Genomic DNA, 25,940 nt, shown 5'->3' on the forward strand with positions numbered 1-25,940 from the left:
ATTTAGAATTCTACATGAATTCTACTTAATCAATTTATCCAATAGGAATAGACATTTAATCATACACTGACTCTTGCAGATTCAGGAATCTCGCATGAGCTCAAACTCACACACACACGGCAGCCACAAGGGCTGCCCACGCATGCGAGCAGCAGCCCACGCAGCGCGGCCCACGCATGCGTGGCCTTGTGCGCGCTGGGCTGTGGCGTGCGTGCTTGCTGGGCGATGGCCTGGCTTCGTGCTGGGCCTTCGTCCGGCAGGCCTCGTCCGATGCTAATTCGTACGATACGCTTCCGATTAAAATTCCATTTCCGGAATCTATTTCCGATACGAACAATATTCAATATTTCCGATTCCGGAATTAATTTCCGTTTCGAACAAATATTTAATATTTCCGTTTCCGGAATTATTTTCCGATTCCGGTAATATTTCCGATTCTGACAATATTTCCGTTTCCGGCAATATTTCCGATTCTGGTAATATTTCCATTTCCAATAATATTTTCCGATACGTACCATGTTTCCGTTTCCGGCAACATCTACGACTTGGATAATATTCATATTTCCGATACGATCTATATTTCCGTTTCCGGCAATATCATCGTTTCCGGAGTATTCATTTCTTGCCTGTGACGATCTTAGCTCCCACTGAAACCAAGATCCGTCGGTTCCGAATATTCATAGATGGAGTATTTAATGCCATTAAATACTTGATCCGTTTACGTACTATTTGTGTGACCCTACGGGTTCAGTCAAGAGTAAGCTGTGGATTAATATCATTAATTCCACTTGAACTGAAGCGGCCTCTAGCTAGGCATTCAGCTCACTTGATCTCACTGAATTATTAACTTGTTAATTAATACTGAACCGCATTTATTAGACTTAACATAGAATGCATACTTGGACCAAGGGCATTATTTCCTTCAGTCTCCCACTTGTCCTTAGGGACAAGTGTGCATTTCCTAATTCCTTTGTCGCTCGATGCTTGCTCTTGAACATAAGGTAAGAGTTGTCATCCTTATTATGTCCAGAGGTGTTCCTCGGTTTCAGAGTTCAACTGATCAAATAAACAGATAATCATAGCCTATGATTCATCCGAGCACGGCCATGCATTTCACAGTTTCTAGCTCTCCGAGTGGCCTTGTACAACTTTTAAGCATCTCATCCCGATTTATGGGAGGACAATCCCAATCTTGCGATCTTGAGATTAGACTTCGTTTGATAGGTGATTACCTGAGCGTTGCCTTTATAGCCTCCTTTTACGGTGCGACGGTTGGTCAACGTCAAAGCAACCAGTTCTCAAACAAGTAATCTCAAATCACTCAGGTATTGAGGATTTAGTGTCTAATAATTTAATGAAATTTACTTATGACAGACTTTCATCTCTTACAGTAAAGTTTCATAGGTCTTGTCCGATACTAGTCTTCCCAAAGTAAGTATCTATGCAAATGATTATGACATTGCCATGTCCACATAGTTCAAGAAACAGAACTACTAGTCATCTTGCATTCTAATCGTCTAACGTTTTCTATGCGTCCAATTTTATAGAAAACTCCGACTAGGGACCATTTTCAACCTTTGACATTCAAGTTCACTTGATAGACATTTCTTAGTCACAGGACTGGTCCTGGCAGTCTATCTTGAATATATCGTCAAGTTGAAGGGACTCATCATTTAATAAACCACAAATTAAATGGAAAAATGAATTTCTTTCATTTATTGTGAATGATTAACCAATAATGTTTTACAAAGATTTAAACTCTAAAACTTTAAAACATTAAACAGAGATATCAAAGCCATTCTCCAATATGCTTGATTCCCATAGCTGCAGTGTGCGAGTTGTGCTTCGCTTGCGGCAGAGGTTTAGTTAATGGATCTGATATGTTGTCATCAGTTCCAATTTTGCTTATCTCGACTTCTTTTCTTTCAACGAACTCTCGTAGAAGGTGAAATCTACGAAGTACATGCTTGACTCTCTGGTGGTGTCTAGGCTCTTTTGCCTGTGCAATAGCTCCGTTATTATCACAATACAGGGCTATTGGTCCTTTAATGGAGGGGACTACACCAAGTTCTCCTATGAACTTCCTTAGCCATATAGCTTCCTTTGCTGCTTCATGTGCAGCAATGTACTCCGCTTCAGTTGTAGAATCCGCAATGGTGCTTTGCTTAGCACTTTTCCAGCTTACTGCTCCTCCGTTGAGGCAGAAGACAAACCCAGACTGTGATCTGAAATCATCTTTGTCGGTTTGGAAACTTGCGTCCGTATAGCCTTTAACAATTAATTCATCATCTCCACCATAGACCAGGAAGTCATCTTTGTGCCTTTTCAGGTACTTCAGAATGTTCTTGGCAGCAGTCCAATGCGCCTCTCCTGGGTCTGACTGGTATCTGCTCGTAGCACTGAGTGCGTACGCAACATCCGGGCGTGTACATATCATAGCATACATTATTGAACCAATCAATGATGCATATGGAATCCCATTCATTCGTCTACGCTCATCAAGTGTTTTTGGGCACTGAGTCTTGCTTAGAGTCATTCCATGAGACATGGGTAGGTAGCCTCGCTTGGAGTCCGCCATCTTGAACCTATCAAGCACCTTATTGATATAAGTGCTTTGACTAAGTCCAATCATCCTTTTAGATCTATCTCTGTAAATCTTGATGCCCAATATGTACTGTGCTTCTCCTAGATCCTTCATCGAAAAACATTTCCCAAGCCAAATCTTGACAGAGTTTAACATAGGAATGTCATTTCCGATAAGCAATATGTCGTCGACATATAATACTAGGAAAGAAATTTTGCTCCCACTGACCTTCTTGTATACACAAGATTCGTCTGCGTTCTTGATGAAACCAAAGTCACTGACCGCTTCATCAAAACGTATATTCCAGCTCCTGGATGCCTGCTTCAATCCGTAGATTGATTTCTTTAGCTTGCATACCTTTTTAGCATTCTTTGGATCCTCAAAACCTTCAGGCTGTGTCATAAACACAGTTTCTGTTAAAACGCCGTTTAAGAAAGCAGTTTTGACATCCATCTGCCATATTTCGTAATCGTAATATGCAGCGATTGCTAACATTATTCGAATAGACTTTAGCATTGCAACTGGTGAAAAGGTTTCATCGTAATCCACACCGTGGACTTGCCTGTAACCTTTTGCAACCAATCTAGCTTTGAAAACTTCAAGTTTCCCATCCTTGTCCTTTTTCAGTTTGAAAACCCATTTGCTTCCAATGGCTTGGTAGCCATCTGGCAAATCGACCAAATCCCATACTTGGTTTTCAGACATGGAGTCTAATTCAGATTGCATGGCTTCTTGCCATTGCTTGGAGCTAGGGCTCGTCATAGCTTGCTTGTAAGTTGCAGGTTCATCACTTTCAAGTAATAGAACGTCATAGCTCTCGTTCGTCAAAATACCTAAGTACCTTTCCGGTTGAGATCTATATCTTTGCGATCTACGCGGGGTAACATTTCTAGATTGACCATGATTCTCACCAGATTCTTCTAAAGGTCTTTGAGTTTCATCCTGAATGTCATCTTGAGCATTCTCTAGAGTTTGTTGTTCGACTCGAATTTCTTCGAGGTCTACTTTTCTCCCACTTGTCATTTTGGAAATGTGATCCTTCTCCAAAAAGACACCATCTCGAGCAACAAACACTTTGTTCTCAGATGTATTGTAGAAGTAATACCCCTTTGTTTCCTTTGGATAGCCCACAAGGATACATTTGTCAGATTTTGGATGAAGTTTGTCTGAAATTAATCGTTTGACGTATACTTCACATCCCCAAATCTTAAGAAAAGACACATTTGGAGGCTTTCCAAACCATAATTCGTATGGAGTCTTTTCGACAGCTTTAGACGGAGCTCTATTTATAGTGAGTGCAGCTGTATTTAGTGCATGTCCCCAAAATTCTAATGGAAGTTCGGCCTGACCCATCATTGACCTGACCATGTCTAGCAAGGTTCTGTTCCTCCGTTCTGACACACCGTTCCATTGTGGTGTTCCAGGAGGAGTCAATTCTGATAGAATTCCACATTCTTTCAGATGGTCATCAAATTCATAGCTCAGATATTCACCGCCTCTATCAGACCGCAGTGCCTTGATCTTCTTGCCTAATTGATTCTCTACTTCACTCTGAAATTCCTTGAATTTGTCAAAGGATTCAGACTTATGCTTCATTAGGTAGACATAACCATACCTACTGAAGTCATCAGTGAAAGTGATAAAGTAGCTGAAACCACCTCTAGCATTTGTACTCATTGGTCCACATACATCTGTATGGATTAAACCCAATAGTTCATTTGCTCTTTCTCCAACTTTAGAGAAAGGTTGCTTTGTCATTTTGCCAAGTAAACATGATTCGCATTTACCATAATCCTCTAAGTCAAATGGTTCTAGAATTCCTTCCCTTTGAAGTCTTTCTAAGCGTTTCAAGTTTATATGGCCTAATCGACAATGCCACAGATAGGTGAGATCTGAATCATCCTTTTTGGCCTTTTTGGTATTTATGTTATATACTTGTTTGTCGTGATCTAATAAATAAAGTCCATTGACTAATCTAGCAGATCCATAAAACATCTCTTTAAAATAAAACGAACAACTATTGTCTTTTATTATAAAGGAAAATCCCTTAGCATCTAAGCAAGAAACCGAAATGATGTTTTTAGTAAGACTTGGAACATGGAAACATTCTTCCAGTTCCAAAACTAGCCCGGAGGGCAACGACAAATAGTAAGTTCCTACAGCTAATGCAGCAATCCGTGCTCCATTTCCCACTCGTAGGTCGACTTCACCCTTGCTTAACTTTCTACTTCTTCTTAGTCCCTGTGGATTGGAACATAAGTGTGAGCCACAACCTGTATCTAATACCCAAGAAGTTGAATTAGCAAGTATACAGTCTATAACGAAAATACCTGAAGATGGAACGACTGTTCCGTTCTTCTGATCTTCCTTTAGCTTCAAGCAATCTCTCTTCCAATGCCCCTTCTTCTTGCAGTAGAAGCATTCGGATTCAGAAGTGGGTTGACTGACCTTCCTCTTTGCAGATTTGGCGCCAGTTTGCTTAGTTGGGCTGGCCTTGTTGCCACCTTTCTTAGCATTCCTCTTCTTTCCAGATTTCTTGAACTTGCCCCCACGCACCATAAGCACATCCTGCTTATCACTTTTGAGCGTCTTTTCAGCGGTCTTCAGCATACCGTGAAGCTCAGTGAGCGTTTTGTCCAGACTATTCATACTGTAGTTCAGTTTGAACTGATCATACCCGCTATGAAGAGAATGGAGGATGGTGTCTATAGCCATTTCCTGAGAAAATTGCTGATCCAGCCGACTCATATTCTCAATGAGTCCAATCATTTTGAGAACATGTGGACTTACGGGCTCGCCTTTCTTAAGCTTGGTCTCAAGAATTTGCCTATGAGTCTCGAATCTTTCGACTCGAGCCAGATCTTGGAACATGTTCTTCAACTCACTGATGATTGTGAAAGCATCTGAGTTGATGAACGTTTTCTGCAGATCCGCACTCATGGTGGCGAGCATTAGACATTTCACATCCTTGTTGGCATCAATCCAACGATTGAGGGCAGCCTGAGTGACCCCGTCGCCAGGAGCTTCGGGCATCGCCTCATCTAGGACATACTCCTTTTCTTCCTGCATAAGAACTATTTGCAAGTTCCTTTGCCAGTCAAGGAAGTTTTTCCCGTTCAACTTCTCCTTTTCGAGAGTTGATCGAATGTTGAATGAATTGTTGTTTGCCATATTAAAAACTACAATTGAAAAGAATAAACAAATAAATAACCATTCACAGTTTCTCTTAATAAACTTAAATTCTAGCATTCATGCATAATTCAATGTTTATTAAGCATTTTATTCAAGTTATGTGTTCCGGCAGGTGTGAATAAAATGATTCCAAGATCCTAAAATCATTGAAGAACTAAGCACAGTTTGTCGACTTAATCCTAGAACATCTTAGGTAAGCAAAAGCCTTTTGCTAATAGTCTAGAAACTATTCTTGGTTGATAGGTACGTCTAAGAACTTATTAGGTAAACCTATCGAATTTGCCACGACATAAAAGGACTCCTTACTTATATCGTTGAGTTTCACCAAAACTAACATGTACTCACAATTATTTGTGTACCTTGCCCCTTTAGGACCAATAAGTAACACCTCGCTGAGCGAAAACTATTACTAGATTGATGTAAAGGATATCCAAGCAAGTGTATATTTTGGCATGGCACCTTTTAACTCAATTTTTAAGTTTGGAACTTAAGGCTCTTACTATGTTGGTTAGATTTTAAGTGAACTAAAATCCTTAATCATGCAACATAATCAAGCTTTTGATCTCATGCATTTTAAGACATATTTAAAGCAATAAATTGAAGGAAATAATGCCCTTGGTCCAAGTATGCATTCTATGTTAAGTCTAATAAATGCGGTTCAGTATTAATTAACAAGTTAATAATTCAGTGAGATCAAGTGAGCTGAATGCCTAGCTAGAGGCCGCTTCAGTTCAAGTGGAATTAATGATATTAATCCACAGCTTACTCTTGACTGAACCCGTAGGGTCACACAAATAGTACGTAAACGGATCAAGTATTTAATGGCATTAAATACTCCATCTATGAATATTCGGAACCGACGGATCTTGGTTTCAGTGGGAGCTAAGATCGTCACAGGCAAGAAATGAATACTCCGGAAACGATGATATTGCCGGAAACGGAAATATGGATCGTATCGGAAATATGAATATTATCCAAGTCGTAGATGTTGCCGGAAACGGAAACATGGTACGTATCGGAAAATATTATTGGAAATGGAAATATTACCAGAATCGGAAATATTGCCGGAAACGGAAATATTGTCAGAATCGGAAATATTGCCGGAATCGGAAAATAATTCCGAAAACGGAAATATTAAATATTTGTTCGAAACGGAAATTAATTCCGGAATCGGAAATATTAAATATTGTTCGTATCGGAAATAGATTCCGGAAATGGAAATTTAATCGGAAGCGTATCGTACGAATTTGCATCGGACGAGGCCTGCCGGACGAAGGCCCAGCACGAAGCCAGGCCATCGCCCAGCAAGCACGCACGCCACAGCCCAGCGCGCACAAGGCCACGCATGCGTGGGCCGCGCTGCGTGGGCTGCTGCTCGCATGCGTGGGCAGCCCTTGTGGCTGCCGTGTGTGTGTGAGTTTGAGCTCATGCGAGATTCCTGAATCTGCAAGAGTCAGTGTATGATTAAATGTCTATTCCTATTGGATAAATTGATTAAGTAGAATTCATGTAGAATTCTAATTCCAATTAATTCGCATCCTACTAGGATTACGATTCCTTTTCCATAACTCTATAAATAAAGGCCTAGGGGTCATAATTTATACATAAGTTTCAAAGTATTCAAAAGTGAGGTTTTTGAGAGAAAATTCAAACACCCATCTTGCCCCAAAAGTGCCGAATTTTCTGAGTACCTTAAGGGCGATTCTAGTTGGTCAATCTTAAGGCGGATCCGGACGTGCTGTGGACTTTCTACGGAGGGACGACACTTGGAGTCCTAAAAGACTTGTTCTTGTTCGGTTCGGGCGCAGCTAGGGAAGGCACGCAACAAAGAGTATGCATCTAATTATGCTATATGATTATGTGTAAATAATATGTTTCCTGGGTTAATGGTTGTTTCCGCATGATCTATGTAAATCTCATATGTATCATAACCTAACAGTGGTATCACGAGCCCCTTATTATTTTCATAATCTAAATTGCATGAACATGGTTAAATATTACAAATTTGCAAGAATTAAAAGGGGTGATTAATTTTCGTAATTGTTAATTAATTGCAAATTGCGTTTATTTAAATATATGTACGCAGTTTTTCGGCAGTTTCTTCATTACTCATCCGAATTGAGTGATTTTTGTGTCAATTCCGTATGTAAAAGGCATTCTAAAATTTTGACAAAAATAGTATTTTTCTGCCGAACCCAGAATTCTCAAATTCGAAGCCTAACTATGACTTTTCGAAGGTTTTAGTTTTTCGGATGCAAAATTTCGTAAATTTAAGATGTTAAATTAAATATTTGCGATTCCTGTTGATAAATCTTGAATTTTTGATTGACCTACTGCATATGTTTAACAAGTTTGAATGCCTAGTCTTGTTAATTATGCAATCTAATTTGTAATTATGATTAATTTGTTGAAAATTAGAATAATTTAGAATTAATTTGATTTTCATAATTAATTGTAATTTAATTAGAAACCTATGATTAAAAACCACCATAAAAATTGTAAATTTACGATAAATTTTAAATTTTTATGACCTAGACTTGAATCCATATCAATCGGAAATCAATTGGATAATAAATTTTCGATTTTTCGCCCTAAAATTATGAAATTAATAATATTTATTAATTTGTCATTAATTTTAAATATAAATTTTAAATTTTTATGCGATTCGTTCAAATAACTTGCACGCACGAAGCAATGGACGCTTCGTGTTACCCTTAAGGGGTGTTGTATAATGCGGGCATGCGACGACGAGCAAGGGAGCTCGTCGCCCGTGCGGCACGAATGCAATGAGCAAGGGCGTAGTGCACGAGCACAAGGCAGCAGCCCTGCCTTGTGACGTGTGCCACGAGCAATGAACGGATGGGCATGGGCGAGGGGCGAGCCAAGGCAGTCGCGTGTGGGCAGCAAGCGAGCTGCGCCACAGCGCGCGCTGCCTCGCACAACAGCGCGCAGCCTCGTGCGCAGCGAGCGCAAGCTCGCGTGCCACGAGCGCTGCGCACAGCATCACTCGCGCGCGCGCAGCGAGCGATGGCTCGCGCGCACCAGCGAGCGATCTCGCGCGCCAGCGAGCGATGGCTCGCGCGCACCAGCGAGCGATCTCGCGCGCCAGCGAGCGATGGCTCGCGCGCACCAGCGAGCGATCTCGCGCGCCAGCGAGCGATCTCGCGCGCCAGCGAGCGAACCAGCGCGCCCAGCGAGAGATCTCGCGCGCGCACTGCGAGCGATAGCTCGCGTGCGATGGGGCGCTGTGCGGAGGCTTGCGTATGGGACAGCAGCAGCTATGCAACGAGCGCATGGGCTGCGCGCACATGGCCAGCAATGGCTGTGTGCGTACAGCCCTTGGGCGTGCAACGCGTAGGGTGTTTGCGTTTCGATTAGATCGTTTTGAATGTTTAATTTGAAAATTTCAGTTCACGTAATTTTAATTAATTTTAAAATTAATAATTTGAATTAATTTCTTGGATTTTAATTTTGAATATTATAATTATAATAAATGGAATTTATTCTAATTATTTTACTAAAATTAAAATCATGAATTAATTTAAATGCGACTGAAATTAAATTAAATTTTGGATTCAATTATAAATTTATATGAGCTTTAAATTTTAATTAAATTTGTATGTTTCCGGTTAGACTAGAAATACAATTTTATGTTTAAAATTAGTAAAGCATATGAATTTATTGGTTTGAGTGGGAGCACTTTTTAGTCATAAACTCTTGATTAGGTCTACAAATCCTTAAGGTTAAAACAACTCGATTAGAATTAATAAGGACTGAATAATTGGTAGATTATTGGTGCCCTTGATTAATTGCTGCAAATGTTTACGTGATGCATAATGTGTTTAACTAACCAGCTATGTGGGCCATTCATGATAATGAATGGGTGAATGGTATATATTGTATATGTACTGTTTTGCAGGTTATGAAGTGACTAGTATGGCCCAAATAGGATAGAAAATATGGTCTGCGTACCATTAATTTGAATGTAATTGGTCTAAAGTACCAAAGTTGTTTTTCAATTCAAATATGGTCTGCGTACCATCAAATAGTTGTAATTAGTTATAACTTATCCTATTTGAAGAAAATGGTGCCTCCCACGGAGATTTTCAAGACGGACTTTGAAGTCAAAGCTTCAAGATGAAGTCGGGCCATACTAGATCACAAATATCTTATGCATGTTTTAAGTTATTTATTGCTTTAAATATGTCTTAAAATGCATGAGATCAAAAGCTTGATTATGTTGCATGATTAAGGATTTTAGTTCACTTAAAATCTAACCAACATAGTAAGAGCCTTAAGTTCCAAACTTAAAAATTGAGTTAAAAGGTGCCATGCCAAAATATACACTTGCTTGGATATCCTTTACATCAATCTAGTAATAGTTTTCGCTCAGCGAGGTGTTACTTATTGGTCCTAAAGGGGCAAGGTACACAAATAATTGTGAGTACATGTTAGTTTTGGTGAAACTCAACGATATAAGTAAGGAGTCCTTTTATGTCGTGGCAAATTCGATAGGTTTACCTAATAAGTTCTTAGACGTACCTATCAACCAAGAATAGTTTCTAGACTATTAGCAAAAGGCTTTTGCTTACCTAAGATGTTCTAGGATTAAGTCGACAAACTGTGCTTAGTTCTTCAATGATTTTAGGATCTTGGAATCATTTTATTCACACCTGCCGGAACACATAACTTGAATAAAATGCTTAATAAACATTGAATTATGCATGAATGCTAGAATTTAAGTTTATTAAGAGAAACTGTGAATGGTTATTTATTTGTTTATTCTTTTCAATTGTAGTTTTTAATATGGCAAACAACAATTCATTCAACATTCGATCAATTCTCGAAAAGGAGAAGTTGAACGGGAAAAACTTCCTTGACTGGCAAAGGAACTTGCAAATAGTTCTTATGCAGGAAGAAAAGGAGTATGTCCTAGATGAGGCGATGCCCGAAGCTCCAGGCGACGGGATCACTCAGGCAGCCCTCAATCGTTGGATTGATGCCAACAAGGATGTGAAATGTCTAATGCTCGCCACCATGAGTGCGGATCTGCAGAAAACGTTCATCAACTCAGATGCTTTCACAATCATCAGTGAGTTGAAGAACATGTTCCAAGATCTGGCTCGAGTCGAAAGATTCGAGACTCATAGGCAAATTCTTGAGACCAAGCTTAAGAAAGGCGAGCCCGTAAGTCCACATGTTCTCAAAATGATTGGACTCATTGAGAATATGAGTCGGCTGGATCAGCAATTTTCTCAGGAAATGGCTATAGACACCATCCTCCATTCTCTTCATAGCGGGTATGATCAGTTCAAACTGAACTACAGTATGAATAGTCTGGACAAAACGCTCACTGAGCTTCACGGTATGCTGAAGACCGCTGAAAAGACGCTCAAAAGTGATAAGCAAGATGTGCTTATGGTGCGTGGGGGCAAGTTCAAGAAATCTGGAAAGAAGAGGAATGCTAAGAAAGGTGGCAACAAGGCCAGCCCAACTAAGCAAACTGGCGCCAAATCTGCAAAGAGGAAGGTCAGTCAACCCACTTCTGAATCCGAATGCTTCTACTGCAAGAAGAAGGGGCATTGGAAGAGAGATTGCTTGAAGCTAAAGGAAGATCAGAAGAACGGAACAGTCGTTCCATCTTCAGGTATTTTCGTTATAGACTGTATACTTGCTAATTCAACTTCTTGGGTATTAGATACAGGTTGTGGCTCACACTTATGTTCCAATCCACAGGGACTAAGAAGAAGTAGAAAGTTAAGCAAGGGTGAAGTCGACCTACGAGTGGGAAATGGAGCACGGATTGCTGCATTAGCTGTAGGAACATACTATTTGTCGTTGCCCTCCGGGCTAGTTTTGGAACTGGAAGAATGTTTCCATGTTCCAAGTCTTACTAAAAACATCATTTCAGTTTCTTGCTTAGATGCTAAGGGATTTTCCTTTATAATAAAAGACAATAGTTGTTCGTTTTATTTTAAAGAGATGTTTTATGGATCTGCTAGATTAGTCAATGGACTCTATTTATTAGATCACGACAAACAAGTATATAACATAAATACCAAAAAGGCCAAAAAGGATGATTCAGATCTCACCTATCCGTGGCATTGTCGATTAGGCCATATAAACTTGAAACGCTTAGAAAGACTTCAAAGGGAAGGAATTCTAGAACCATTTGACTTAGAGGATTATGGTAAATGCGAATCATGTTTACTTGGCAAAATGACAAAGCAACCTTTCTCTAAAGTTGGAGAAAGAGCAAATGAACTATTGGGTTTAATCCATACAGATGTATGTGGACCAATGAGTACAAATGCTAGAGGTGGTTTCAGCTACTTTATCACTTTCACTGATGACTTCAGTAGGTATGGTTATGTCTACCTAATGAAGCATAAGTCTGAATCCTTTGACAAATTCAAGGAATTTCAGAGTGAAGTAGAGAATCAATTAGGCAAGAAGATCAAGGCACTGCGGTCTGATAGAGGCGGTGAATATCTGAGCCATGAATTTGATGACCATCTGAAAGAATGTGGAATTCTATCAGAATTGACTCCTCCTGGAACACCACAATGGAACGGTGTGTCAGAACGGAGGAACAGAACCTTGCTAGACATGGTCAGGTCAATGATGGGTCAGGCCGAACTTCCATTAGAATTTTGGGGACATGCACTAAATACAGCTGCACTCACTATAAATAGAGCTCCGTCTAAAGCTGTCGAAAAGACTCCATACGAATTATGGTTTGGAAAGCCTCCAAATGTGTCTTTTCTTAAGATTTGGGGATGTGAAGTATACGTCAAACGATTAATTTCAGACAAACTTCATCCAAAATCTGACAAATGTATCCTTGTGGGCTATCCAAAGGAAACAAAGGGGTATTACTTCTACAATACATCTGAGAACAAAGTGTTTGTTGCTCGAGATGGTGTCTTTTTGGAGAAAGATCACATTTCCAAAATGACAAGTGGGAGAAAAGTAGACCTCGAAGAAATTCGAGTCGAACAACAAACTCTAGAGAATGCTCAAGATGACATTCAGGATGAAACTCAGAGACCTTTAGAAGAATCTGGTGAGAATCATGGTCAATCTAGAAATGTTACCCCGCGTAGATCGCAAAGATATAGATCTCAACCGGAAAGGTACTTAGGTATTTTGACGAACGAGAGCTATGACGTTCTATTACTTGAAAGTGATGAACCTGCGACTTACAAGCAAGCTATGACGAGCCCTAGCTCCAAGCAATGGCAAGAAGCCATGCAATCTGAATTAGACTCCATGTCTGAAAACCAAGTATGGGATTTGGTCGATTTGCCAGATGGCTACCAAGCCATTGGAAGCAAATGGGTTTTCAAACTGAAAAAGGACAAGGATGGGAAACTTGAAGTTTTCAAAGCTAGATTGGTTGCGAAAGGTTACAGGCAAGTCCACGGTGTGGATTACGATGAAACCTTTTCACCAGTTGCAATGCTAAAGTCTATTCGAATAATGTTAGCAATCGCTGCATATTACGATTACGAAATATGGCAGATGGATGTCAAAACTGCTTTCTTAAACGGCGTTTTAACAGAAACTGTGTTTATGACACAGCCTGAAGGTTTTGAGGATCCAAAGAATGCTAAAAAGGTATGCAAGCTAAAGAAGTCAATCTACGGATTGAAGCAGGCATCCAGGAGCTGGAATATACGTTTTGATGAAGCAGTCAGTGACTTTGGTTTCATCAAGAACGCGGACGAATCTTGTGTATACAAGAAGGTCAGTGGGAGCAAAATTGCTTTCCTAGTATTATATGTCGACGACATATTGCTTATCGGAAATGACATTCCTATGTTGAACTCTGTCAAGATTTGGCTTGGGAAATGTTTTTCGATGAAGGATCTAGGGGAAGCACAGTACATATTGGGCATCAAGATTTACAGAGATAGATCTAAAAAGATGATTGGACTTAGTCAAAGCACTTATATCAATAAGGTGCTTGATAGGTTCAAGATGGCGGACTCCAAGCGAGGCTACCTACCCATGTCTCATGGAATGACTCTAAGCAAGACTCAGTGCCCAAAAACACTTGATGAGCGTAGACGAATGAATGGGATTCCATATGCATCATTGATTGGTTCAATAATGTATGCTATGATATGTACACGCCCGGATGTTGCGTACGCACTCAGTGCTACGAGCAGATACCAGTCAGACCCAGGAGAGGCGCATTGGACTGCTGCCAAGAATATTCTGAAGTACCTGAAAAGGCACAAAGATGACTTCCTGGTCTATGGTGGAGATGATGAATTAATTGTTAAAGGCTATACGGACGCAAGTTTCCAAACCGACAAAGATGATTTCAGATCACAGTCTGGGTTTGTCTTCTGCCTCAACGGAGGAGCAGTAAGCTGGAAAAGTGCTAAGCAAAGCACCATTGCGGATTCTACAACTGAAGCGGAGTACATTGCTGCACATGAAGCAGCAAAGGAAGCTATATGGCTAAGGAAGTTCATAGGAGAACTTGGTGTAGTCCCCTCCATTAAAGGACCAATAGCCCTGTATTGTGATAATAACGGAGCTATTGCACAGGCAAAAGAGCCTAGACACCACCAGAGAGTCAAGCATGTACTTCGTAGATTTCACCTTCTACAAGAGTTCGTTGAAAGAAAAGAAGTCGAGATAAGCAAAATTGGAACTGATGACAACATATCAGATCCATTAACTAAACCTCTGCCGCAAGCGAAGCACAACTCGCACACTGCAGCTATGGGAATCAAGCATATTGGAGAATGGCTTTGATGTCTCTGTTTAATGTTTTAAAGTTTTAGAGTTTAAATCTTTGTAAAACATTATTGGTTAATCATTCACAATAAATGAAAGGAATTCATTTTTCCATTTAATTTGTGGTTTATTAAATGACGAGTCCCTTCAACTTGACGATATATTCAAGATAGACTGTCAGGACCAGTCCTGTGACTAAGAAATGTCTATCAAGTGAACTTGAATGTCAAAGGTTGAAAATGGTCCCTAGTCGGAGTTTTCTATAAAATTGGACGCATAGAAAACGTTAGACGATTAGAATGCAAGATGACTAGTAGTTCTGTTTCTTGAACTATGTGGACATGGCAATGTCATAATCATTTGCATAGATACTTACTTTGGGAAGACTAGTATCGGACAAGACCTATGAAACTTTACTGTAAGAGATGAAAGTCTGTCATAAGTAAATTTCATTAAAATTATTAGACACTAAATCCTCAATACCTGAGTGATTTGAGATTACTTGTTTGAGAACTGGTTGCTTTGACGTTGACCAACCGTCGCACCGTAAAAGGAGGCTATAAAGGCAACGCTCAGGTAATCACCTATCAAACGAAGTCTAATCTCAAGATCGCAAGATTGGGATTGTCCTCCCATAAATCGGGATGAGATGCTTAAAAGTTGTACAAGGCCACTCGGAGAGCTAGAAACTGTGAAATGCATGGCCGTGCTCGGATGAATCATAGGCTATGATTATCTGTTTATTTGATCAGTTGAACTCTGAAACCGAGGAACACCTCTGGACATAATAAGGATGACAACTCTTACCTTATGTTCAAGAGCAAGCATCGAGCGACAAAGGAATTAGGAAATGCACACTTGTCCCTAAGGACAAGTGGGAGACTGAAGGAAATAATGCCCTTGGTCCAAGTATGCATTCTATGTTAAGTCTAATAAATGCGGTTCAGTATTAATTAACAAGTTAATAATTCAGTGAGATCAAGTGAGCTGAATGCCTAGCTAGAGGCCGCTTCAGTTCAAGTGGAATTAATGATATTAATCCACAGCTTACTCTTGACTGAACCCGTAGGGTCACACAAATAGTACGTAAACGGATCAAGTATTTAATGGCATTAAATACTCCATCTATGAATATTCGGAACCGACGGATCTTGGTTTCAGTGGGAGCTAAGATCGTCACAGGCAAGAAATGAATACTCCGGAAACGATGATATTGCCGGAAACGGAAATATGGATCGTATCGGAAATATGAATATTATCCAAGTCGTAGATGTTGCCGGAAACGCAAACATGGTACGTATCGGAAAATATTATTGGAAATGGAAATATTACCAGAATCGGAAATATTGCCGGAAACGGAAATATTGTCAGAATCGGAAATATTGCCGGAATCGGAAAATAATTCCGAAAACGGAAATATTAAATATTTGTTCGAAACGGAAATTAATTCCGGAATCGGAAATATTAAATATTGTTCGTATCGGAAATAGATTCCGGAAATGGAAATTTAATCGGAAGCGTATCGTACGAATTAGCATCGGACGAGGCCTGCCGGACGAAGGCCCAGCACGAAGCCAGGCCATCGCCCAGCAAGCACGCACGCCACAGCCCAGCGCGCACAAGGCCACGCATGCGTGGGCCGCGCTGCGTGGGCTGCTGCTCGCATGCGTGGGCAGCCCTTGTGGCTGCCGTGTGTGTGTGAGTTTGAGCTCATGCGAGATTCCTGAATCTGCAAGAGTCAGTGTATGATTAAATGTCTATTCCTATTGGATAAATTGATTAAGTAGAATTCATGTAGAATTCTAATTCCAATTAATTCGCATCCTACTAGGATTACGATTCCTTTTCCATAACTCTATAAATAAAGGCCTAGGGGTCATAATTTATACATAAGTTTCAAAGTATTCAAAAGTGAGGTTTTTGAGAGAAAATTCAAACACCCATCTTGCCCCAAAAGTGCCGAATTTTCTGAGTACCTTAAGGGCGATTCTAGTTGGTCAATCTTAAGGCGGATCCGGACGTGCTGTGGACTTTCTACGGAGGGACGACACTTGGAGTCCTAAAAGACTTGTTCTTGTTCGGTTCGGGCGCAGCTAGGGAAGGCACGCAACAAAGAGTATGCATCTAATTATGCTATATGATTATGTGTAAATAATATGTTTCCTGGGTTAATGGTTGTTTCCGCATGATCTATGTAAATCTCATATGTATCATAACCTAACATAAATAACTTAAAACATGCATAAGATATTTGTGATCTAGTATGGCCCGACTTCATCTTGAAGCTTTGACTTCAAAGTCCGTCTTGAAAATCTCCGTGGGAGGCACCATTTTCTTCAAATAGGATAAGCTATAACTAATTACAACTATTTGATGGTACGCAGACCATATTTGAATTGAAAAATAACTTTGGTGCTTTAGACCAATTACATTCAAATTAATGGTACGCAGACCATATTTTCTATCCTATTTGGGCCATACTAGTCACTTCATAACCTGCAAAACAGTACATATACAATATATACCATTCACCCATTCATTATCATGAATGGCCCACATAGCTGGTTAGTAAAACACATTATGCATCACGTAAACATTTGCAGCAATTAATCAAGGTCACCAATAATCTACCAATTATTCAGTCCTTATTAATTCTAATCGAGTTGTTTTAACCTTAAGGATTTGTAGACCTAATCAAGAGTTTATGACTAAAAAGCGCTCCCACTCAAACCAATAAATTCATATGCTTTAATAATTTTAAACATAAAATTGTATTTCTAGTCTAACCGGAAACATACAAATTTAATTAAAATTTAAAGCTCATATAAATTTATAATTGAATCCAAAAATTTAATTTAATTTCAGTCGCATTTAAATTAATTCATGATTTTAATTTTAGTAAAATAATTAGAATAAATTCCATTTATTATAATTATAATATTCAAAATTAAAATCCAAGAAATTAATTCAAATTATTAATTTTAAAATTAATTAAAATTACGTGAACTGAAATTTTCAAATTAAACATTCAAAACGATCTAATCGAAACGCAAACACCCTACGCGTTGCACGCCCATGGGCCGTACGCACACAGCCATTGCTGGCCATGTGCGCGCAGCCCATGCGCTCGTAGCATAGCTGTTGCTGTCCCAACGCAAGCCTCCGCACAGCGCCCCATCGCACGCGAGCTATCGCTCGCAGTGCGCGCGCGAGATCGCTCGCTGGGCGCGCTGGCTCGCTCGCTGGCGCGCGAGATCGCTCGCTGGCGCGCGAGATCGCTCGCTGGTGCGCGCGAGCCATCGCTCGCTGGCGCGCGAGATCGCTCGCTGCGCGCGCGAGCCATCGCTCGCTGGCGCGCGAGATCGCTCGCTGCGCGCGCGCGAGCCATCGCTCGCTGGTGCGCGACATCGCTCGCTGGGCGGGCGACGTCGCGCGCTGTGCGCGCGAGTGATGCTGTGCGCAGCGCTCGTGGCACGCGAGCTTGCGCTCGCTGCGCGCGAGGCTGCGCGCACTTGTGCGAGGCAGCGCGCGTTGTGGCGCAGCTCGCTTGCTGCCCACACGCGACTGCCTTGGCTCGCCCCTCGCCCATGCCCATACGTTCATTGCTCGTGGCACACGACACAAGGCAGGGCTGCTGCCTTGCGCTCGTGCACTACGCCCTTGCTCATTGCATTCGTGCCGCACGGGCGACGAGCTCCCTTGCTCGTCGTCGCATGCCCGCATTATACAACACCCCTTAAGGGTAACACGAAGCGTCCATTGCTTCGTGCGTGCAAGTTATTTGAACGAATCGCATAAAAATTTAAAATTTATATTTAAAATTAATGACAAATTAATAAATATTATTAATTTCATAATTTTAGGGCGAAAAAATCGAAAATTTATTATCCAATTGATTTCCGATTGTTATGGATTCAAGTCTAGGTCATAAAAATTTAAAATTTATCGTAAATTTACAATTTTTATGGTGGTTTTTAATCATAGGTTTCTAATTAAATTACAATTAATTATGAAAATCAAATTAATTCTAAATTATTCTAATTTTCAACAAATTAATCATAATTACAAATTAGATTGCATAATTAACAAGACTAGGCATTCAAACTTGTTAAACATATGCAGTAGGTCAATCAAAAATTCAAGATTTATCAACAAGGATCGCAAATATTTAATTTAACATCTTAAATTTACGAAATTTTGCATTCGAAAAACTAAAACCTTCGAAAAGTCATAGTTAGGCTTCGAATTTGAGAATTCTGGGTTCGGCAGAAAAATACTATTTTTGTCAAAATTTTAGAATGCCTTTTACATGCGGAATTGACACAAAAATCACTCAATTCGGATGAGTAACGAAGAAACTGCCGAAAAACTGCGTACATATAATTAAATAAACGCAATTTGCAATTAATTAACAATTACGAAAATTAATCACCCCTTTTAATTCTTGCAAATTTGTAATATTTAACCATGTTCATGCAATTTAGATTATGAAAATAATAAGGGGCTCGTGATACCACTGTTAGGTTATGATACATATGACATTTACATAGATCATGCGGAAACAACCATTAACCCAGGAAACATATTATTTACACATAATCATATAGCATAATTAGATGCATACTCTTTGTTGCGTGCCCTCCCTAGCTGCGCCCGAACCGAACAAGAACAAGTCTTTTAGGACTCCAAGTGTCGTCCCTCCGTAGATAGTCCACAGCACGTCCGGATCCGCCTTAAGATTGACCAACTAGAATCGCTCTTAAGGTATTCAGAAAATTCGGCACTTTTGGGGCAAGATGGGTGTTTGAATTTTCTCTCAAAAACTCACTTTTGAATACTTTTAAAACTTGTGTCTAAATTATGACCCCTAGGCCTTTATTTATAGAGTTATGGAAAAGGAATCGTAATCCTAGTAGGATGCGAATTAATTGGAATTTAGAATTCTACATGAATTCTACTTAATCAATTTATCCAATAGGAATAGACATTTAATCATACACTGACTCTTGCAGATTCAGGAATCTCGCATGAGCTCAAACTCACACACACACGGCAGCCACAAGGGCTGCCCACGCATGCGAGCAGCAGCCCACGCAGCGCGGCCCACGCATGCGTGGCCTTGTGCGCGCTGGGCTGTGGCGTGCGTGCTTGCTGGGCGATGGCCTGGCTTCGTGCTGGGCCTTCGTCCGGCAGGCCTCGTCCGATGCTAATTCGTACGATACGCTTCCGATTAAAATTCCATTTCCGGAATCTATTTCCGATACGAACAATATTCAATATTTCCGATTCCGGAATTAATTTCCGTTTCGAACAAATATTTAATATTTCCGTTTCCGGAATTATTTTCCGATTCCGGTAATATTTCCGATTCTGACAATATTTCCGTTTCCGGCAATATTTCCGATTCTGGTAATATTTCCATTTCCAATAATATTTTCCGATACGTACCATGTTTCCGTTTCCGGCAACATCTACGACTTGGATAATATTCATATTTCCGATACGATCTATATTTCCGTTTCCGGCAATATCATCGTTTCCGGAGTATTCATTTCTTGCCTGTGACGATCTTAGCTCCCACTGAAACCAAGATCCGTCGGTTCCGAATATTCATAGATGGAGTATTTAATGCCATTAAATACTTGATCCGTTTACGTACTATTTGTGTGACCCTACGGGTTCAGTCAAGAGTAAGCTGTGGATTAATATCATTAATTCCACTTGAACTGAAGCGGCCTCTAGCTAGGCATTCAGCTCACTTGATCTCACTGAATTATTAACTTGTTAATTAATACTGAACCGCATTTATTAGACTTAACATAGAATGCATACTTGGACCAAGGGCATTATTTCCTTCAGAGCTGACAAGTGCCACTCTCTAATAGTATTTCTTTGTTGTTGGACAATCAAAAAAGAATTTTAGAGTTCATATTCATGTTCATATTTGTTAATAGAGTTTTAGAGTTCATATTCATGTTTTTAGTTTATTAATCTATTAATGTAAACATTTTCACATTAGTAAGTAGATTGATTTTCCAGTCAAAATAATAGTAGATTGATTTTAAATAAGTGCATAAATTGATATTATATTTTTGTAAACCGTGAATCCCACAAGTGGTATACTATATTTGCAACAATAAACTGTTTAATATTTATGTAACTTAGTTATCTGACACGGGGATGGAGGAAAGTTTTGACCCTCAACATCGATCCCAACATGGTTAACCCCCAACATGGTTAACCCCCATCATCAACCCCGAAGTGGACATGGATGGGGTCAACCATGTAGGTTATGGGGATAAAAAATGTATCTGGGGTTGGTGGTGGGGTTATCCGCCATGTATATTGGAGCAATGATAATTTTGGATTCGACCTGACGCCCCGCTTATCCTTTTTATCAATATTTTTTTTAATACTAACCTACATATTATGATTTTGTATATTTACTAATCACCCTAACCAGACTATTGAGTTACCAGACACTTTAGAACAAAGTTTTAAAATTCAAAACTCTCATACCAAGAGAAAAACAATAATTATCGGACCTAAAGTTGAACTTGAGGTGGGTGTGGATTGTCGGGTGGGTGATGGAGCGGATAAGAGTTTTTTTGGGTACCCCCGAGTGTAATACCTCGTATTTTTCTGAATTTATAAATATATTTTAATGTATTTATAAAGTATTTTTACGAATTATAGAATTTAAATTGTATTTAATATGGCTTTAAATGTATATTTTATTAAATAAAATATTTATTATTTCTATTTAATTCCGAACTAAAATTAAATGAATTTATTGTTTAAGTCGAGAAATTTATTGGGTCGTATTTCAAAACAATTTAAATTCAATCCCGAGCCCAATCCTATTCAGTTGGTGAACCCAACAATGTTTTAAAGCTTTCAATTCTAATTTAAACCCAATTGCAAAGCCCAATGCAAAACCCTAAGCCTAAGCCCACTAGGGATTAAGAACCTATAAATATAACCCCTTGCATTGATGAGCCCCTCACAATTTCATTAAAATTTCACTCTCCTTTTTTGCTCTCCCTCTCTTGTCCGGCTCTCCCTTTCTCTCTTTGCTTGTCTCCTAACCCCCACACAACCAGCACCTCTGCTCGTGTGCTGCGTCGCTGCACCGTGCCTCAAGCACTCTCCTCTCTTTGTGTGTCTTCCCTTTTTCTCTCGTGCACACGCACGTCGCCCACAGCCCGCACTCCCTATCTCATTTCTCTCGCCCTCGTCGCACCTCTCGCTCAGGACTCAAGCTTGTTGCTGCGTGTTGGTGTTGTGTTGTTGTGTCGCTGCTGCTACTCGTGTGGTGGCCTCTCCCACACACTCGCCATATTCTCTCTTCCTCTCGTGCCAGCCGAGAACCCCGCCACTGCCTGCTTGCTTGTCGCTGCCGCGCAACACACGCACACCGTGTGTGTTGTGTGTGTTGTTGTGTTCCGTATACTCCATATTGTTATCCCTTTTGCGCCCAATTACATTCAATTCGTGATTGTACTGTGCTATAGGCCGGTTTGGTATAATTCTCTTCTTCCTTGCCTATTCTATTTCTATTCCGTATTTTAAAATTATATTATTATTATTGATTTTAATTAAACTGATGGGAACGGTTATGAACACTGAATTGTGATGTTTTACGTGTTTGAATTCATAAGGATGATTTTTATTAAAGGAACTATTATTTTCAAATTTAATAAATTAATAAAGAGTGGATTTTTGATGTCCTAAAGTGATTTTTATGATTATTTAATACTAGGGTTTTAATCCCAATTTAATAAGCGATTGATTTACGTAATTTAATGGTGATTTAAATTAGGGAAATCAAATTTAATTTCAGATTTAATCCAAGGCTTTAAAGTCTTGATTTTAATGATTTTAAAGGCGAAATATTAATATTTTCGTGCTAGGACTTTAATCGTTCAATTGAGACTATTATTTTAATTACGAGCAAGTAATTTTTAATTAAAACAAAGGTTTTAAAACTCTTAAAAGTTGCTGAAAATTTAGTAAGCATGAATAATAACTAAATTTTATTACTTTAATTAGGTGATTTCTAGCGTTGACTGTGATTCGCAAAGTGGCCCCCGTACTTAAATACTCGAGGTACGTACATGCCTAGTGTAACCACCGTTTACATGAGGATTATGTGACGATTATTATTTGTGAATCATGTGATTTGAAGTATTATTGAATTCATGTTTGATGTGGTGAAATAGCATGTTATGTTATTGTTGAATTATGAAGCCTATGTGAACAGTCATGTTGTGATCAATTAAAATCGATGAATTATGTCAAACTTGTTGTTCAAGTTTATATGCATGTATGAGTGTTTCACATGCAAGGATTGTGTTATGCTATTGTAGGAGATGTGTAGCATACTTTAAGCCAAGTAGTTGTGCCGCAGTGCAGTATTTATTCTACCGCCGAGTAGAATATGTTTGGGAAGTTTATGTAAATTGAACTAAGGACTATTCGTGCCATGTGCAAACCTCGCTTGTTAACTGGCAATGTCGGGTTATCTCAATAGTATATTGAGAAGGAACAATGGGAGTAATATCACTTGAGCTTATGTTTGATCACATGTCCTAAAGGATTAAAATGAAGTGTCATTGTTGGTTGCGTGTATTTTATGTCTAGTTATTGTGTCTTGAGTTCACCTTGTGCATAAAACATTATTTAACGTAAAGTGCAACTGAATGAGCTTCAAAACTTTTGGAACGTAATTACCTTGAGTATGCAATAATGGGGGGAGTCTTGCCGGAAAACTTGTACTCCTTTAATGATACAAGGCGTTGTTTCATTCTTTATTTTAAGCGTCGGAATTCCGTAGGTATTGGCTTCCAACACCTTTTCTTTCCTTTTATGGATATTTTATTTTACCCGTTCGAAGCTAATTCTTATTAATCTGTGAGTCAAGAGTCGTGTCAAGTGTCGAGTCTTGTCTCCATGGTTACTTGTTATTAAATGGCTTTTGCATGTGGATTATATAGGATTGAGTGAAGCATGTTAGACTAGGATTTCATTCTACCTTGTTCGTACTCAGCTTTCGCTGACTTCGTGCTACATGTCTATTGGTCATGGCCTTTGCCTTAATGACCCTATGATGATCCATCATTGCATTTGTGTTGTTGGGGAGTAGACTTTGAATAACAGGGTTGTAGAGATAACTTGCGAGAGAAGTTATCATGGGATTGAGTTTGAGAGATTATTTTCTCTTCCGCTTTTTACAAACTCTATATTTATTTTCTAGACATGACTACAGTATTTACTTACTTTAGTTAATGGATTTTTAAACTATTTAATGTTTTAGTTTGGGCCTTAATGGTTCCGGGTTGTACGATGGCCATTAACTATTTATGAGGATTTGAAAGTTAGTTAAATTCCGCCGCGTAATTCTAGTAAATAGCCTTAGCCGTTATCATGGTGACGGTAATATCTTGTAATTACTTTGTTTTAAGTTGGAAAATATTTTAAAAAAGCAAGGAATTATTAATGTGTTACAAAGTGGTATTTGCAGAGCTCTAGTTTGAGAGCTGATTTGCATTAAATAATAGTGCAAGGTGGTAATTCCTTAAACTACGATTTAAGAAGCTACTTAATTGTATTTCATACTACCGAAGTGGTTTTTGCGGATCTTTAGGATGTTTGAAATTTTACTTTTTTTCCTAAAGTTAAAAATATTATATTTGAGTACTTAATATTTTGAAAAGTCAAATACCAATTATTTTGAGTTATTTGAAATTGATTAAAATTCCGAATATCTTTATTTTAATGTTAAAATTTGGTTCTTATTTTCGTACTATTCGAATTTTCCGAAAATTTTATTTCAGATTTTTTTTTTTAATTTATTCCGAAATTAAATATTTATTTAATTATTTTTCTGAAGTTCTTTTTTTTCGAATTATTTAATTGAATTATTCGATTATTTATTTTAATTTTCAATTATAATTTTTAATAATTGCGTTTAAATTTGAAGTTATTTATTAAATAAATTTCGAAAGTTGTTATTTATTTCTAAGTGAAGAAAGGGTAGGTTAAGAAGGGCATTTAATTTAAGTATGCATCTAATTAAGTGCTGTGTGATTAAGTATTGATTATGTGATCTTGTATTTAAAGTTTGATCGTGTTTTATTTTGCTTTATGTGATTAATTGCATCATAATCCTTGATTAAGCATATATTTGTGCATTGAATGTGTTAAAGCTTAATTATTTTGGGGGAATTTGAATTATTTTGTTTGGGAATGTGTTAGTAAGAATCTTAAGTTGTGTATTTTCAGGATTTAAGATGTTTCTTTCAAAGTTCTCTAACCTAGGACACCTAGAGAAGTTAGACCGTGAGACTCCACACATTTATGTGAAGAAGATTGAGTTCACTTTCAATTATTTCGCTACGGTCCAAAATTTGCCTCAACTAAGGAATAAGGATGTTATGTCTAAGATGGTTATTAATTAATTACTTGCCTCATAAGAATCCATACATAGAGCTTAAGAATCGATTCCATGATATGCATTCCGAGAGTGGTACTCCTAATTACTTTAAGTAGGGTACTCCTGATGGTAGATGGAGGTATCACATGGAGGCCATGACCACTATTTTAGAGCTTGCAGAGAAATGTTTTAAGGATGTTAAAATGGTAGAAAATATCAATCACATGGAGGATGATAGTGATGTGGAGAATCCCATGAATGAGGATAGTGATGAAGTTGTGGATGAGGGTAGTGATGACGATGTTGTTGAAATTGATAATCCTAACCCTATCATTCCTGAACCCATTATTGAGATTTCTAGTGATACTGAGGATGAGCCTGAAGCCAATGATGAAGTGAATAATGTGCTACAACAAAATGACGAAGATATGGAGTATGATTCTGATCTTGAAGAAGACATAGATGATCCTGAAGAACAAGATTTCACCCCAGAGCACTACAATGAAAAGAATGATTGTCGTGGTGCCTTTAGCATTTGAGTATTGTAATAGTTAGTACTTATTTTTGGTTGAATAATAAAAAAGCAAAGCTACAAATTATGGTTTTAGTAATTCATTTTTAGGGTTTAGCGAATAAAGTACTATCCAAAGGATGTAGTATTCTATCGTTGAAGTAATAAAAGCTTTAGATTCTTTTCGTTATCCTTAATTCTAAATTTTGTATTTAAGTTGAGTGATATCGCAAAAGGGATTTAATGTTATTTATTCAACGAAATTTTACATGTAGGGTGGTTGAATTCTCTACCACTTAAATTTTTGTGATGCAAACGAAGTGAGAACTGGCACAAAGTAGGCGCCACTTTCCCATTAGGGTCCAAAATTTTATGACCATTTGTGCTATTGCTTTGACTTGTTTTTCTGGTTCAATATTTAGTAAGGTCGTGTTCAACCCAGTCTTTGAAGTTAGTCTTTTATT

The sequence above is a fragment of the Spinacia oleracea genome, chromosome 5 (genome assembly GCF_020520425.1).
Source record: "Spinacia oleracea cultivar Varoflay chromosome 5, BTI_SOV_V1, whole genome shotgun sequence".
Lineage (NCBI taxonomy): Eukaryota > Viridiplantae > Streptophyta > Magnoliopsida > Caryophyllales > Amaranthaceae > Spinacia > Spinacia oleracea.